Below are 16619 nucleotides of genomic sequence, written 5' to 3'. Positions count from 1 at the left end.
TGAAAGATGAGGAAGATTGCAACTACTAGTGGTTGAAACTGATTGAAAATTATTATTGCCCATGGAGGAAAACCTCAAGTTATTCTTTTTGACTTGTGCTCTTTCTAAAAGAAAGCAGTAAGAACAGGATTTTTTTTTGTGCAATACACAATAAATTTGAAATTGAACACCTTCATGTTCTTTGAAATTTCTTAATCTTTAGATGTCTTGAATTCTAGTGGAAATTTAGGTTTAAAACAGGACTTTCTCTATATATGCATGGTTAACCCTTGTAGATAAAATGATAGAATGAATGACCTTTTCATTTTTTCATCTAGGCAATAATATATTACTTTTAGGAAAACTCAAATCAGTCACTGAGAATTAAATATATGTATACATATACAAATAATACACATATATATGCATACATATATACACACACATATATTTACATATACATACACACATAAACACACATGTATGTAATTTTGAGGCAAAATAGGCATCTTAAAAGTATCCTCTTATTTTCTACTCACAAATAGAAAGTTGTAATAAGCAGGGATGGGATCAGTCTTTTTCACTTTATGGATCTGTACACTTTTAATAGAACTGGAAATAAGGTATTAAATAGTGCTGATGAAAGCACTGGGGAAAAGTCAATAAAATGAAATAGAGAAATAATCCAAGTTACAAAGGCAAACTTGTACCATGGTTATATTCTTCTAATTATTATTTAAGTAATAAATATAATGGAATGGACAAGATAAGAACTGAAAGAATATATGTAACAACAAAATAGTAGAATGTGTAAGTTATGGTAAATATGACTTTTAAATATCTTTATTGTAGAATTTTTTAACCCCTAAAAAGTAAACTAAAGTAGTATTGCATAAATGAAACCAGCAGAAGATACTAATATGACCATAATATTTATTAAAGCTGTAATTGGAGTAACTACCCATAGCATAGGAATGGAATATTGATAGAAAATATACATTAAATTGAGAGACTAGGTCATTAATTTGAGTTTCTCCTCATCATTCTCCTCTGTCAAAGAATCATAGTCTCTCCTTTCTGGAAAATTCAAATGCAAGACATATGAAGCCATCAAAGTTATAAGGCAAAGCATAATAAATCTGGCATACACTAACACCTTGATTTTTTAATGGTAATTGAAAGCTCCTATTTTGAAGTAGACCAACAAATTGTCTTCGATTTTTAGCTACTAATGCTTTTAAAATTATTTTCAATTAAATATATTGATTTATCTCATCATTTTAAACAGATAGAACCTTTAGACAGCCTTTCTGAGAGGGAAAGGATGGATGGGAATGTCCCTATCCCAAGTCTGTATATTTTGTATCCTTTTGTAGCATCATTCACAGGAGGTTTGTAGAAGCCAGGGGAGAACAAAACAAAATATTCTTCAGATTCCTGATTATGTTAATGTAAACCTCAAATTTAGTTAAATAACTCCTGCAATTGAAATAGGATAGATTTTACTTCACTTGTCTTAAACTAGCCAGTCTCTGTGTAAGCTAGACTGTGGCAACTCAGGCTCTGTTCTTGAAGCTAAACAAACAACTGTTTATCTGCCTGTCTAAACACCACACTGACACAAGTTGGACAGTGTATTGGACTCCTACTATTACTGTAACAAATTACCTCAAATTTAGTTAATTGAAAAAAAACACAAATGTATGTTCTTACAATTCTAGGGGTCAGAAGTCTGAAGTAAAATCAAGAGCTGCATTTCTTCTAGAGACTCTAGGGGAGAATCCAATCCCCACCTTTTCCAGTGTCTAGAGAAAGCCTACATTCCTTGACTTGGGCCCCATTACTCTGACCTCTCCTTGCATCATCTCATCTCCTTCTCTGACCCTGACCCTACTATAAGGACCCTCATGATTATTTTGGAACCACCTGAATAATGCAGGATGATCTCTCCATCTCAGGATCCTTAATTTAATCCCCTCTGCAAAATCCCCTTTGCCATGTAAGGTAACATATAGATTCCAGGAATCAGAATGTGTACATTTTTGGGGCAAGTGGGAGCATTATTTTGCCTGTGATAGACAGTAACAAAAATTTTGATGTAGTATTAATGCTTACTGTCTATAGTGGGTTGAACAGTGGCCCCCCAAAGGATATGTCTATGTCAAATTACTGGACCTTGTGAATTTTACCTTTTCTGGATAAAGGGTCATTATAGATATCACCAAGATAAGGATTGTGAGATGAGATTAACCTAGATTGCCCACATGGGCCCTAAATCCAATGACAAATGTACTTAAAGAGACACACAGAGGAGAGACCTGCAGACAAAAGAGGAGGAGGCCGCGTGTGACGAGGCAGAGACGGGAGTGATGTGACTGCAAGCCAAGGAATACCAGGGAGTGCCAGCAGCCACAGAAGCTAGGAGGGAGGCATGGAGTTCATTCTCCCTGAAATTTTCTATCTTGCTTTTCAACTTTGGGCCTCCAGAACTGTGAGAGAATAAGTTTCTGTTGTTTTAAGCCATCAAGTTTGTGGTAACTAGAAACCAAGACCATCTCCAAATTTAAAAGTTATTCATAACATAACTTGAATGATAGGAATTTTTCAAAAGAAGGATGTATAAAAATTAACTTTTAATAATCATAAATTTCATAGATAATATACTCTGTCAATCCAGTTTATAATCTTAGGGATATCTGTATGTTAAGACATATCTCTAAAAGGCGATATAGAAATATCAGATCTAGAGATACAACCAAAGATGATCTCTCTTTTGTGATAACATGTGAAAGTTAAGGAGTTAATCTCTCATATGAAATGTTGCAGGTGTTTATTAACATTTCTCAGCATTAAAAAATGGTTTACTGTAGTTCTGTTATTGATAGATTGAGCAAAGTAAACTAAGATCTCTTGGGCTCATATTCGTTGAAATAAAGTAATTTGTAAGGAAAGGGTTGGATTAGATATGACGTTGTGAGCCTGGTGGAAAACATGGAAGTTTCAAAAAAGTTCCAACAAAATAAGTTTTTAAAAGGATATATGATACTGGTCTAAGATGATGGCATAGAGAGGAGTGGAAGCTAGTTAGTCCCCCTGGAACAACTAATAAACAACTAAGAACACCTAGTAAATAATCTGGAATAACTCCAGAGGGACAAACATGACCATCTATTCGTCATACACCAGCCTGAATTTGGAGGAATGCCTGAGATCATAGCATAAAATCTGCAACTAAAAACTGTGGATCCAAGCCAGGAGCCCCCTCCTCCCATGGCCTGAGCTGCAAAGCCTTGTGGTGCTAAAAAGCACCTCTCTCCAAGCAAGCAAATATAGCTGAGCTGAGCTCCAACTGGTGTTTTAAATAACAAGTGTAGACTGCTCGCTAGGAGCTACGAAACCCCAACAAGCAGACAGAGGCTTTGGGTGATGACTGACCTTGGAGAGACAGAGGGTGGCCATGAACTGTCCATTAGGGGGCTTTCTGTCCCTGTTTCAGCTCAGTGGAGAAAGCCTCAGCCATTTTCAGTTCCCAGCACTCTAACCCAGACAAGGGTGGAGAGAGTACAGGCAGAGTCTATTCAAATGCTAATGACCTCTCCCTAGAGGGGTTGTCTTCCTTAAGAGGAAAGGGGTGGGGCCCAGCTCTATTACCTGCCTTCCATTCAGAACCAGACCCTAGAGCCTGGGGGAAAACAGCAACGGGCCACACCTCCTTACACCAGTCTGGAGTTACAGGCTGACAGGCGCCACCTGCTGGGTAGAAAAGCACAGTGACCTGAGGCATCACAGGGTGCACCAATTTTCTAAGACACACACTCAGAGAAACTGGATACTGAATATTTCTTCCTTCTGGGACTGGAGCTTGTTTTGGTCTGGGAAAACCTGATTGGGGTAACCAATAAACCAGATGCCTAGACAACAGAAAACTACAACCTACACTAAGAAAAACAAAGTTATGGTTCAGTCAAAGGAACAAACTTACACTTCAACTGAGATACAGGAATTGAAACAACTAATGATAAATTAATTCAACAAGTTTAGGGAAGATATGGCAAAAGAGTTGAAGGCTATAAAGAAAACACTGGGCATGCATAAGGTAGAAATTGAAAGTTAAAAAAAATACTGGCAGAATCTATGGAAATGAAAGGTACAACACAAGAGATGAAAGACACAATGCAGACATACAACAGCAGATCTCAAAAGGCAGAAGAAAACCCTCAGGAACTGGAGAACAAAACACCTGAATGCCTACACACAAAAGAACAGATAGAGAAAAGAATGGAAAAATACAAGCAACGTCTCCAGGAACTTAAGGACAAAATGAAAAGCAAGAATGTATGTGTCATTGGGGTCCCAGAAGGAGAAGATAAGGGAAAAGGGGAGAAGCAATAATAGAGCAAATAATCAATGAAAATTTCTCATCTCTTATGAAAGACATAAAATTATGGACCCAAGAAACACAGCATACCCCAAACAGAATGGATCTGAAAGTCCTATGCCAAGATACTTAATAATCAGGTTATCAAATGTCAAAGGTAGAATCCTGAAAGCAGCAAGAGAAAAGCAATCTGTCACATACAAAGGAAGCTTGATAAAACTATGTGAGGATTTCTCTAATAGAAACCATGGAGGCAAGAAGGAAGTAGGCTGATATATTTAAGATACTGAAAGAGAAAAACCGCCAATCAAGAATCTTATATCTGGCAAAACTATCCTTCAAATATGAGGGAGAGCTTAAAATATTCCCTGAAAAACAGTCAATGACAGAGTTTGTGAGCAAGATACCTGCTCTACAGGAAATATTAAAGGAAGCATTACAGACAGAAAGGAAAAGACAGGAGTGAGAGGTTTGGAAAACAATTTTGGGGGATAGTAGCACAGCAATATAAGTACACTGAACAAAGATGACTGTGAAAATGGTTGAAAGAGGAAGGCTGGGACCATGTGGGACACCAGAAAAAAGACAAAGAATAAAGACTGGGACTGTGTAACTCAGGGAAACCTAGAATGCTCAATGATTGTAATAAAAGGTACAAATATGTTTTTACATGAGGTAGAACAAATGAATGTCAACATTGCAAGGGGTTAAAAATGCGGTGGGGTTGGGGGGAAAATACAATCAATGAGAACTAGAGACTATAATTTACAGAAACATTGCATTATGCTTCCTTTACTATAACAAAGGCAATATACCAAAGCTAAATGCATATGGGGGGGTGGGGAACAGGGGAAGGGTATGGGACTCCTGGCATTGGTGAGGCTGTCTGTCTAACTCTTTATTCTACTTTAGGTTAATGCTATCTTTACTTTCGTTGCTTTTTAGCTGTCAAGTTTTGTTTTTTGTTTGTTTTTTTCTCTCTCTCTCTTTCTCTTTTGTTTTTTTTTTTTTTTTCTCTCTGCCTTCTGTGACTCTTCCCCCTTCTTTGTGGAAGAAATGGAGATGTCCTTATATGGATAGTGATGATGGTGCTGAATACATAAATACGTGACTATACAGGGAACTAATGATTGTTTACGTAGAATGGAATGTATGGTGTGTGAACAAAATCATCTTAAAAGAAATGGGTTGATGAAGAAACCTTGAGGGCATTATATTGACAGACACATAAAGGCAAATATTGCAGGGTCTCACTGATATGAATAATTATGATATGTAAACTCATAGACATGACAAATAATTTACCAGGATACAGAATGAGACTAAAGAATGGAAGTGGTTGCTTATTATGAGCAGAATGTTCAACTAGGGTGAACTTAAATGTTTGGAAATGGGCAGGGGTGATGGTAGCATGATGTGAGAATAACTAACAGTGCTGAATGGTGTGTGAAGGTGGTGGAAAAGGTAAACTCAGAGTCACGTATGTCACCAGAAGGAAAGCTGGATGTTAAATGATGGGATTGTATAAAACAGTGAATCTTGTGGTGGACAATGCCCATGATTAACTACACAAATATTAGAAATCTCTCTCATGAACTAGAACAAATGTACGACACCGTAACTAGAAGTTAATAATAGAGAGACATACAGGAAAAAATATATACCTATTACAAACTATATACTACAGTTAGTAATATTTTAACATTCTTTTATGAACAGTAACAAATGTACTATACCAAAATTATGAATCAATAATGGAGGGAGTGTGGTTAGGAATATGGGAGGATTTGAGTTTCCCTTTTTTTGTCTTTATTTCTTTTCTGGAGTAATGAAGATGTTCTAAAAATTGAAAAAAAAATTAATTGTGTTGATGGATGTACAGCTGTATGATGGTATCATGGGCAATTGACTGTACACTTTGGATCTTTGGATAGTTGTATGGAATGTGAAATATCTATCTATATATATATAAATGATATATGATAATAGTGTGCATGAATTCTTCATTGATGCCATTATTTATATTTCTCATTAAAAATATTCTTGGAGAGATGGTAGATGGAAAAGTTATAAGATTCAGTTTTAAGAAATGGACTTTATTAGCATTTTCCCGGTATATGACTATATACTTATATCATATGAGTATATATATATATACGCTGCAGGTTTTTCCCAGCTTCTGAGACAATAATAGTTATAATTTGAAGGGTTTCTTTTTAATGTTTCTTTTCAGTTCTTTCACATATATATTTTATTTTTCATCCAAGCTTTGGAAAATGTCTAAACTGTTTTATCTCAGAATAGTCATATGGTGTATGGTGTAAGAATCCATACAGTAAGTATTTAAAGCATACTGGCCTATAATTATCAGAGGGTTGAAGGCATTAGAACTGTTACCTGAACCACTCCTGGTTTTCATGCCCCAATTTGGCATTTATTTTTATCTTGGTTTTGTACATTTAAAAACTTATTTTCGATAGTTTGATTTTCAGTGTGCTGGTGAAAGTGACAAAATTTTAGCCAGTAACAGTGAAGATATAGTGATCCTGGTTCTAGTAAAAGCTATGAGGTTTTTTGCAAGTCTCAGTATACGTGTGTGTGTAACTGATTTACCAACATTTACAAAATACCCTGAGCCATTACAGTTATTCCAATAGTATAAATTTAGAATATAATCTCCATGGAGGGTCATTGATTTTTGAGTGCCATGAATTCCAGAGCCTAGATCTGTCCCCAGCATCAATACTTTTCTTTAATGGCATGAATGAATGAAGGAGTGAATAAATGAATGATATCTATACCTGCTTATTAGTAGTATTTCCCCCTGGAGTTTAAATACCTTTCAAATAAAGACTGAACTTTATTATCATGAAGCATATTGAGATCTAAATTTTTCTGGTGACATGTTTATAGTACAGTATTCTATAATTCAATCCTTTTCTTGTATTTTGATTGACTGCAAGACTACCTTGATTTTATGTAACATTTTAGTGAGGAGTTGCCAGTTATACCATGTAAATCACATGAATTAAAATGGTTTTTTTTGGCTCCCAGTTTAGTTTTTGTATAATAATAATATTGATTTTACACAGGTTAATTGTGATGTTTAGCTGAAAATTGCTGTTTAGTATATGCTCTCTTAAGTACAATAGATATATTTAGTCTAATAGATCTTTAGTCTATTACAAAAGCATCTAAAATCCAATGTACCATTTTATTTGAGGTTTTACAAGGGTCACATTAGGTTAAAATACTGATAATGACTGTGAGCCATCAGAAATTTTTTAGGCATTATATTTACTGGTTGACATCTTTGTTTTGTCTGTATTGATTTAGTCTCTTATTTATCATATTCTGTATGTTGCTCAATATTTATGTAATATATAGTACTTTTCCAGCAATAAAATCAAATCCCAAATTTAAGCATATTTTGCTTCTATTGCTACAAATTGAATATTAGATTGCTGGGTACCAGTAGGAATGGGATGGGACCTGAGAATTTGCATTCCTAACATCAACATAGACAATGCTGATCAGGCTGGTCTGCAGATAAAACTTTGAGAACCGCTACTATGTACCATGCCTACTCTTAGGCCCTTCCTGCTCTGTTTGTTCTTGGGAGATTTTTGACAATGAACACAGCCACTACATAAGGGATATGGAGCAGGGACAAAACAGGCTTGTGGGTTCATTCCTCAAGAATACATTTAATTCCTCAGTCTGCTAGATATTGGAAACTTCCCTGGTTCCCACACACTGTACCTCAGACTTGGGTCCTCCATCCCAGATGGGCCAGGATGAAGACAGATGGGATAGAGTGGAGTTCCTGGTAGATCTGGCAGGAGAGACAAACTAAGTTTGTAGATTGTGCTTTATATTTCTTCATGGCAGTGGCAATTGGGAGAACAAAAGATACATGGGAAGCGGTGGAAGTTACAACATTTAAGAGCCAGAGAGATGAATTTTGACAACAAGATGAAGACCTCTAACTACATTTTTAGGCAAAGTAGTGAATAATGGTGTCCCAAAGTTTCATAAGGAGAAGAAAGGTAAATGAACTATGAAGTTAGAGATCCAATAAGATAAGGGGTGAAAAGTCTCGGTTTGAAAGGAATTTTGCTGAAGTGGTTCCCATAGTGAAGGGTGGCTTTGGGTTAATGATAAATGAGAAAAGAGAGAACTTTTTCAAGAGACATGACTGCACAGGAAAAGCTAGAAGGTCTAAATAATGTTTGCAATTTATGGTAGAAAAAAAGCTTGAGCATTTTTATGTGCTGACAATAAAGATACAGTAAAGTGAGAATTTGAGGAAAGATGGAGAAGAGGCTAAGGGATTCTGTGAGTTCTTTTAGCAGTTGGGAAGGGTCCAGTGTCCCTGGCATTAAGGAAGCTATTAGATGTCAAATGCTGTTTCAAAGGTCTTTCTTGTGACTCCTGTCACAGGTATGTGGTAATTTATTTTTGTAATTTCATTTTACCTTAGCTATGAGAAACTGCAGTTTGGAGGAGTTTAGGTGAAATATTTATTTTCATCTCAGCTTATTCAAGGCATCACTATTTATCATCACTTCCTTTTTGTACACTTCTGTTAAGCAAATAATTGATCACAAGCTAAGACGTTTCTTAACACTGTTTTCCTACAGTGGCTCACCTGATTTATTTTTTCTATAATGTAAAGAAGCAGTCTTGGCAGTGCCACAAAGTACAGAGGGGAATATAAGTTTGACCCAATTAACTGTGCATGTGGTTTTATTTATTTATTTTTGTATCCTATATTTAAGTTAAAGGGAATTACTGTTTGCTCACACATCTTATATAAAAGAAAGTGTTAATGCTTATTTTGGATCGCGCTTTAGCAATATCCTTCAATACATTATTGGAGACTTTTAAATTGTATTTTTTTCCCTAGGGCATTAAAAAAAAGTAAATAAGTGTTCTTCAACCACTTGAGCTTTTTGTTCATGGTAGTAAGAATCGTGTGTTACCACTTTACAGGACAAGGGCAGAGTTGCCAGATAATGAGAGATGGGACTACATGGACCATGACCTGGGGCAGATATTTTTCACCAAAGACAATGTGAGACTCTGTGAGGAGGGAAGGGTTAAGATGCTTAAATTGTACAGAGCTCCTGTTTGGGCTGATGGAATTGTTTTGTAATGGATGGTGGTGAGGGTAGCTGAAATGTAATTAACAGGACTGAATTATACATTTGAATGTGGTTAAAAGTGGAAATTGTAGGTTTTATTTATGCTACTAGAATAAAAATAAATAAAAAACATAGGACTGTACAACAAAAATAGTTAACCCTATTGTAAACAGTGGACTGTAGTTAATAGGACAATTATAAAAATGTTCTTTCATAAATTGTAATAAAGGTACCACAGCAGTGCAGGGTGTTCACAATAGGGTGGTATATGGGAGCTCTGTATTTTATTAATTATTTTTCTTTAAACCTCCAACTTCCCTAATAAAAAACAAAAACAAAACAAAAACAAACAAAACTCAAAAATGAGTGGGAGATGGAACAGAAACTAAAGATGGAAGTTGGACTAGGATTAAAAAGCCTGTAAAAGATAAAACAAAACTGATTTTCTTGGTCATACTATGTATGTGGCTTTGGGCTTTTTTTGCTTTTTATAGATCATGTGCTAATTATGAATTATGACTTGGTTGTAAGGATGAGAGGTACACAGACTAGCATAAATATAAGGGGCTTGACAAGGGGGGTGTTGGCTTTTTAACTATAGATTTTTTGCAATGCAGGAGTTGGAAATTTGTAGACATCAAGATTGTCCATGTGGGCAGTGAATTTATTGTAAGGTTTCTTCCGAGGTGTCTAGTCAGAATGTGGATTGACTGCCCTGTTTTAGGTGCCAACCTTTTTGCTTGAAACAGGATTGGGATATAGGAGTTTGGGCAAAGATTGTTGCTAGTTCACATCTATTATCAATTTTCATCTATTTTTTAGCTGGGTGTAAAGCGAGAATAAATACTACATTATCCAGACTCTGTTGTGTTTAAGTGTTTTCTAAGTCATCACGAATGGGATGAGAATAGAAATAAGATGTGCAACTTGACTTATGCAGAGGACCATGCCCTTCTTTGCCCTTTCCCCTGCTTCTCTCTGACTGAAATCAGAAAAATTGGTGGAAGCTTCTTAGGCCATAAGATGGAGACAACATGTTGAAGATTATGGAACAATAAAGTAGAAGCGGCAACAGTCACTGATATTGTCAAGTTCTTCATTGCCTGCTTGGACTTCTACATGAAGTCTATCAGATGACATAATTAAATTTATATTTTAGGAGGATCACTCTGACTAATTAGTAAAATATTGATTCAGGAAAAAACAGCCAATATATTGGGGGCTATTATAATAATCCATGTGAGAGATGATGGTGAATTGGGTAAGGGTGTTGACAGTGGAGATGGGAAGAGGTTGATTGAGAGTTATATTTAAAGGTTGAGCCAACCAGATGAATGGCATGAGAGAAATAGGGACGTTGAAGATGTCACAAAAGATTTTTGTATGGGCAATATTTTGGTTTGGTAAAGCTGCCGGAATTCAATATACCAGAAATGGAGTGGCTTTTAACAATGGGGATTTATTAGCTCACAAATTTACATTTCTAAGGCTGTGAAAATGTCCCAATTAAGGCATCATCAGGATGATACCTTCTCTGAAGACTGGTTACCGGCAAGCTTGGAATCCTCTGTCAGATAGCAAGGCACATGGTGATGCCTGCTGATTCTTCTCTCCCAGGTTTCATTGCTTCAGCTTCTGGCTTCTCTGTCTGTGGCCTTTCTCTAAACTTCTCTGGGTGTTTCTCTTTTTTTGCTTCTGTCTCTCGTTATGTCTTATATTCCTATAAAGGACTCCAGTAAGAGGTTTAAGACCCATCTTGAATGAGGTGGGTCACATCTCAGTTGAAACAATGTAATCAAAAGGTCCCACCTACAATAGGTCCACACCCACAAGAATGGATTAAAAGAACCTGGCCTTAATATGCCAATGCTAAAGGTATATGAGAGGGGGATATAGGGGAGTAATATGGGATTCTTGGTAGTGGTGTTATTTGCTGTCCTTAGTAGTATATTGTATTGTATGACATGTTATTTTTCTTTTTATCATTTTTTCTTATTGCTAAAAAAAAAAAAAAAACAATTTTTCTTGTAGTAATCAGTATGTTCAAGTGCTGATTGTGGTGATAAATGTACAACTTTATGATGATACCATGAACAACTGATTGTACACTGTGGATAAATGTATAGTATGTGAATATAACTCTATGAAATTGTAGGAAAATATATATATAGGAGTAAAAGTGTTGGAGAAAACATGGTGAGAGGGATGATGCCTCACCAATATGGACTAACTACAACATGTAAACTCAGAATTGAATCTTAGAACATAGCCTAACGTGGACACAATAATTGTAATAACGTGGACACAATAATTGTAATAGTCCCTAGATTGTAAGCTCTTACAGCGGTTAACTCTGTCGCTGAATTGTAAGGCCTATCTCTAAACTTTGAGATGCTGATCCCCTAGCGTATAACCTGATTGGTCTCTGGAACAATGCATATCTCTGAGACACCTGAAACTCAGAGCTAGAGCTCGGCAGATATGAATGTCAGTATTAGTGCATACAGCCACTGTCAAAAAAAAAAAACCAAAAAGCTGAAAAAGAGCCCAGACTTCAATTAGTGATATGAATGAAGCAGGTCTGGTTAAGACCAGGGCAAGCCAGGCTAAAGGATAAAGGTTGAAACTGATTGTGTTTTAAAACTTCAACTTTCATATGAGAAAAACTGGCCCATTTAGGGCACTCTAAATCCCCCAAAATTCTCTACTTTGTCCTAAGAGTGGGTTACAAAAATATATTCCACATTTCACGGTTTTGCTTCTTCCTTATTTGTTTTAACTCAGAATGGTACAAGGTGGTTCATTCATTTATATTTTGATTACGAGATTCAAAGAGAGATTTTGGTGTGAAAGGTAGATATTAGATAAATCAAAATGTCTAATTTTGTTATCACTTCCCATGGCCCTGGAGCTGTAGTAGTGTCATCTTTCTTCCTTCAGATCAGCTTCTCTCACACTTGCTTAGATGCAGCTCTCAGACTCTTTACTGTGAGACAAAGTATGATCATATCTGTTGGGTAAATGAACAGCATCAGCTGAGAGAGAAGGGACACCTTTGAAAAACTGCTTAAATCACAATTAAAATTGGGCTTTAGTCAATTTTGTGTAAAACATTTGTGGTTCTAACTACTTTCGCTGTTAGCTGTGTAATTCGTGGTTGTATTTTCCTATCCTCGTGGATATAGGAAGGAAAAATAAGCAATGAATTGCTCCCAAGGGACTCAGTGCATTGTAATGGGGAAGGGCTGGGCTGGACACGGTTCTGACGTGCTCACAAACATTTCCTGACCTACACAGGTCCTTGAACTTTTCTGCTCCTCCCTCCTAGGAATGTAGGTGACTTTAGGGCTATGGATGAAATAGGTGAGAAAGTAAAATTTTTAATTAAAAATAGTAGTTTGTTTTTAAGTAGGATCTCTATGGACAGACAAATGCAACAATTCTCTGAATAGTGTGACTGTGTTCAAAGAATAGTCACCTTCATAAAATATCTGGAATGTTTTTCTCTAACTCATTTTCCTTGAATACTTTGTGGCTGTTTATTTATTAACATTTAAAATTCTTTTGTAAAAAACACTTAACATTTATTATCATTAATTAACCATTTCCATTACTATTTATTAACAGTCATATGTTATAAAATCATGCTTTCTTAAAAGGTACATTGAGGGATGTGCTGGTTTGGAGCTGTTATGTACCCCAGAAAAGGCCTTGTTCTTTTAATCCATTCTTGTGGGTGCAGACCCATTGTGGGTGGGACCTTTTGATTAGGTTGTTTCAACTGCGATGTGACACAGCCCATTCAAGGTAGGGCTTGATCCTTTACTGGAGTCCTTTATGAGAGGGTAAAAGGCAGAGACATTTGTAGAGAATTGAGAGAGAAACACCCTGGAGATGCTAAGAGAGCACCCAAAGTGCTCAGAGAGAAAGCCACTGGAATTGGAAGCTGAAAGCAGTGTAACTCTGGAGCAAAGGACCAGTAGACACCAGCCATGTGCCTTGCTATCTGACAGAGGAACCCTGGATGCCAGCAGCCTTTCTTCAGAGAAGGTATCCTCTTGTCGCTGCCTTAATTTGGACATTTTCATGCCTTAGAATTGTAACTTATAACTAATAAATCCCCATTGTTAAAAGCCAAAAAAAAAGAACCTGGCCTTTTCTGGGGGGTATATAACAGCTTCAAACTACCACATGCAACTAGAACAGTTGCCATTAACTGAGATTACAAAGTCTGATTGCAAGAGCTGCTGATCTTGGGGTGGGGGATAGGCGATAGCAGGAGTTTTGGACATGCTGTGTTTGTGTTACTCATTAGTCATCCGAGTGGAGATGTTGAATAGAGGTGGATATACTGGTCTGGAGTTTAGAGGAGAGTCAGAAATGGAGAAATAACTTAAGAAGTCTTCAGCATATAGACTTGCATTTTAATCACAAGCTTAGATGAAGTCCTGGGGATTCCTGTCCTTGTGTCTGTCCCCACAAACATACTACAGTCCTGAGGCTACCAGCACCATGCACCCCCTAATCACCGCCCCCACCACCCACCCAGTGGTATACCACTGTCTGGAGACAAACATGAATATATGGGCTGCCTCAGCCACTGTCCTGCTGACTTTTCTGCCCCCTCACTGCCAGCCTCAGGGCCCCAGGGTCCTAGGCCACACAGGACCTCAGTGGGACCTGAGCACTGACATTACATGAGATGCCCTCTTAGAGAGTGGGGGGCTTTAGACTTCTCCAAGGTCCAGGCAGGCCCTACCCGGCCACCAGGGAGCCTCTCCCCAAGGCTAGCATGGGAAGAGGGTATTGGCCAAGGCCTCCCCAGCTTGCATGTGGACCCTCCTGAAACCCTAGGCCTGGAATGCCCCCCAAAACACTATAACTGGGTTACTTTAGAAAGTCCAGCTGTCACTGGTGGGCCGCCTTGGAGGCTTGGGCTCTTGACTGGAACTGCTGGTCCTGATGGCAGAGTGAAGATGATGGTTATTTGTTCCTCTGTCCAAGGTCCCCTCCTCTTGCTCTCTCCCAGTGGGTGGTTGGGTGGCGGGTGGCAGAATTTGAGCAGTGCCTCTTGTCTAAGAGACATACAAATACTCTGTGATCTTGACATTCTTTTAGACAACTGTATTAGCCTCTTGCATATCAGCTGTTTCAGAGGTATTTATTAGCATAAAAAAATTGAAGTAAAACTTGGTGTATCTTAAAAAAAGAAAAAAGTTCAGGCCATTCTAGCATTCAAAGGTCAGGGATGAGGAGGAAGGAACAAAAGAGAAGGGTGAGTAAAGTGGACAGAAATGTAGGAGGAAAACCAGGTGAGTGTGATATACAGGATTCCCAATGAAGGGTATGTAATATAAGACGTCTTTTTAGAGCTATTCTTTCCAGGGCTCTGGGCATAGCAGAAAGCATGATTGGCATGTGTGTGCCCCATATTAATAGAACAATCAACCTAGCTTAGAGTATCAGCAGTGGATGAGGCATTATATAACCAAGCCTAGTGTCAGAGAACACCTTGATTCAGACAAGCAGTTGGGAATTTTGACCATGATTGAATTCAACTTAGAAACGTAGATTATCTGAGGTACTGAAAAACTATATGTTTTAATCATTAGCATATTAAAAGTGTATTTGACACCCTCCTTAGAAATTGAGGAGCCTAGACTGCATAGCTCATCAAATAGAAATATATCTACCATCTTGGGGAGATTAGTTGTTAGGGCAAATCTTAAGTCATGATACATTTCCCTATGAAATGATGTTAAACCTCAAATGATTCATACATATTGATGATCTCATTTGTTTTTTATTAACCATTGACCTGTGAATTCCTATATAATTCATTTACAAAAATCATTGATGATAGGATATTCTCATGTCATTATATTGAAGTATAATTTACCACTTTAAATGCTATTCAACTTTTCTACTTTCTTGGTGTCATGATTCTTAAAGACTAATATTTTGACTTTCTTTGTACTGCCTCCCAACTCACTATACCTTCTTTTTGTTTTCAAAGTACCGGTCTACTGAGGGCATGGCTTTTTAAAACATTTTTTAAACATTATATTTACTAATATTCTGGCAACAGCGTTATGTAACAAGACACAGCATATCAGAACTGCCACGCAACTTGTTTATGGTAAGTTTCAGGTTCGATATGAAACTGTTAAAGAAAAATATCAAAACCTGCTTTTTACATGCTAAATGCCTCAGCAAGTATGCCATTAAACACAGAAATGAACTTAAGATACCAAGAGTAAGGAGTTACAAAAACTAAACATTTCGGCATAAGTAAGTTACATAAAAGCTTCCTGACTGGTTAAAACTTGACAGAATAAAACATGCATTTTAGAATCTTTTCACTATCTAATTCAAAAAGTACCAGTGTTTATCTGAAATGGTTCCTTTCCAAAACCAAAGTGTAGTCAAAAGTAATTCATGTGACATAACACATTGTAATGCTAAAAAATATTCAGAATTATTGAAGTGGAGATAAATTCCAGAGCTTTTGGGGCATTCTCGTGCTGCGCAAGGCCATTTCTCTGGTTCATTCAAGGCAGATGTGACAGAGTCCAAGGATGTCACTAAGCTCAGTTAAGGGGAAGATTACTGGTATCCAACGCTGAGCTCCCCAGGAAGCATGGCTGCTGCATCCACAAAAACAGGATGTGTGAGGATCAAAGGCACACTATTTTACTAACTAAAGAGATAGCAACCCCCCTCCCCCCCCAGCCTAAAAGTTCCTTCCCCAGGTAAATAAAAAGTATACAAGGGAAAAATAATTAAAATGCACTTATCTACAGAATCAGGATTTTGGAATGTCAATGTAATCCCTACCTCAAAAATGCTAACTAAAGTTGTCTGGATGTTTCTGATACCATCTTAAAGATATATTCAGATTCAATTTCTGTTGATTTATGATTAGGTAATTATAGTCAAAAATATTCACTTTATCCCTAAATATCTGAACCACCAGTATGACTGCAGTGTATTATCTCCCAGAGTCATTAAGCATTGAAAGAGAGAGAGAGAAAAAAAGGATGTTCAAGCAGCAGGCAACAATTATGGCCCTTTTACACAGCAGCATTTGAGTGGCTACTGAAAGTCCAGGAATA

At 37.0% G+C, this 16619-nt stretch overlaps 1 protein-coding gene across 3 annotated transcripts in view; it reads left to right on the top strand.

Annotated features, from left to right (window-relative positions):
- SPOCK3 (SPARC (osteonectin), cwcv and kazal like domains proteoglycan 3) overlaps positions 1-16619 on the top strand; it is a 505924-nt gene that overhangs the window by 110983 nt on the left and 378322 nt on the right. The gene's annotated exons all lie outside the window — the stretch shown is intronic.

The sequence above is a fragment of the Choloepus didactylus genome, chromosome 3 (genome assembly GCF_015220235.1).
Source record: "Choloepus didactylus isolate mChoDid1 chromosome 3, mChoDid1.pri, whole genome shotgun sequence".
In the NCBI taxonomy this organism is placed as follows: domain Eukaryota; kingdom Metazoa; phylum Chordata; class Mammalia; order Pilosa; family Megalonychidae; genus Choloepus; species Choloepus didactylus.
The sequence above is the reverse complement of the archived record's forward strand: the minus strand, read 5'-3'. Positions and strand labels throughout refer to the sequence as shown.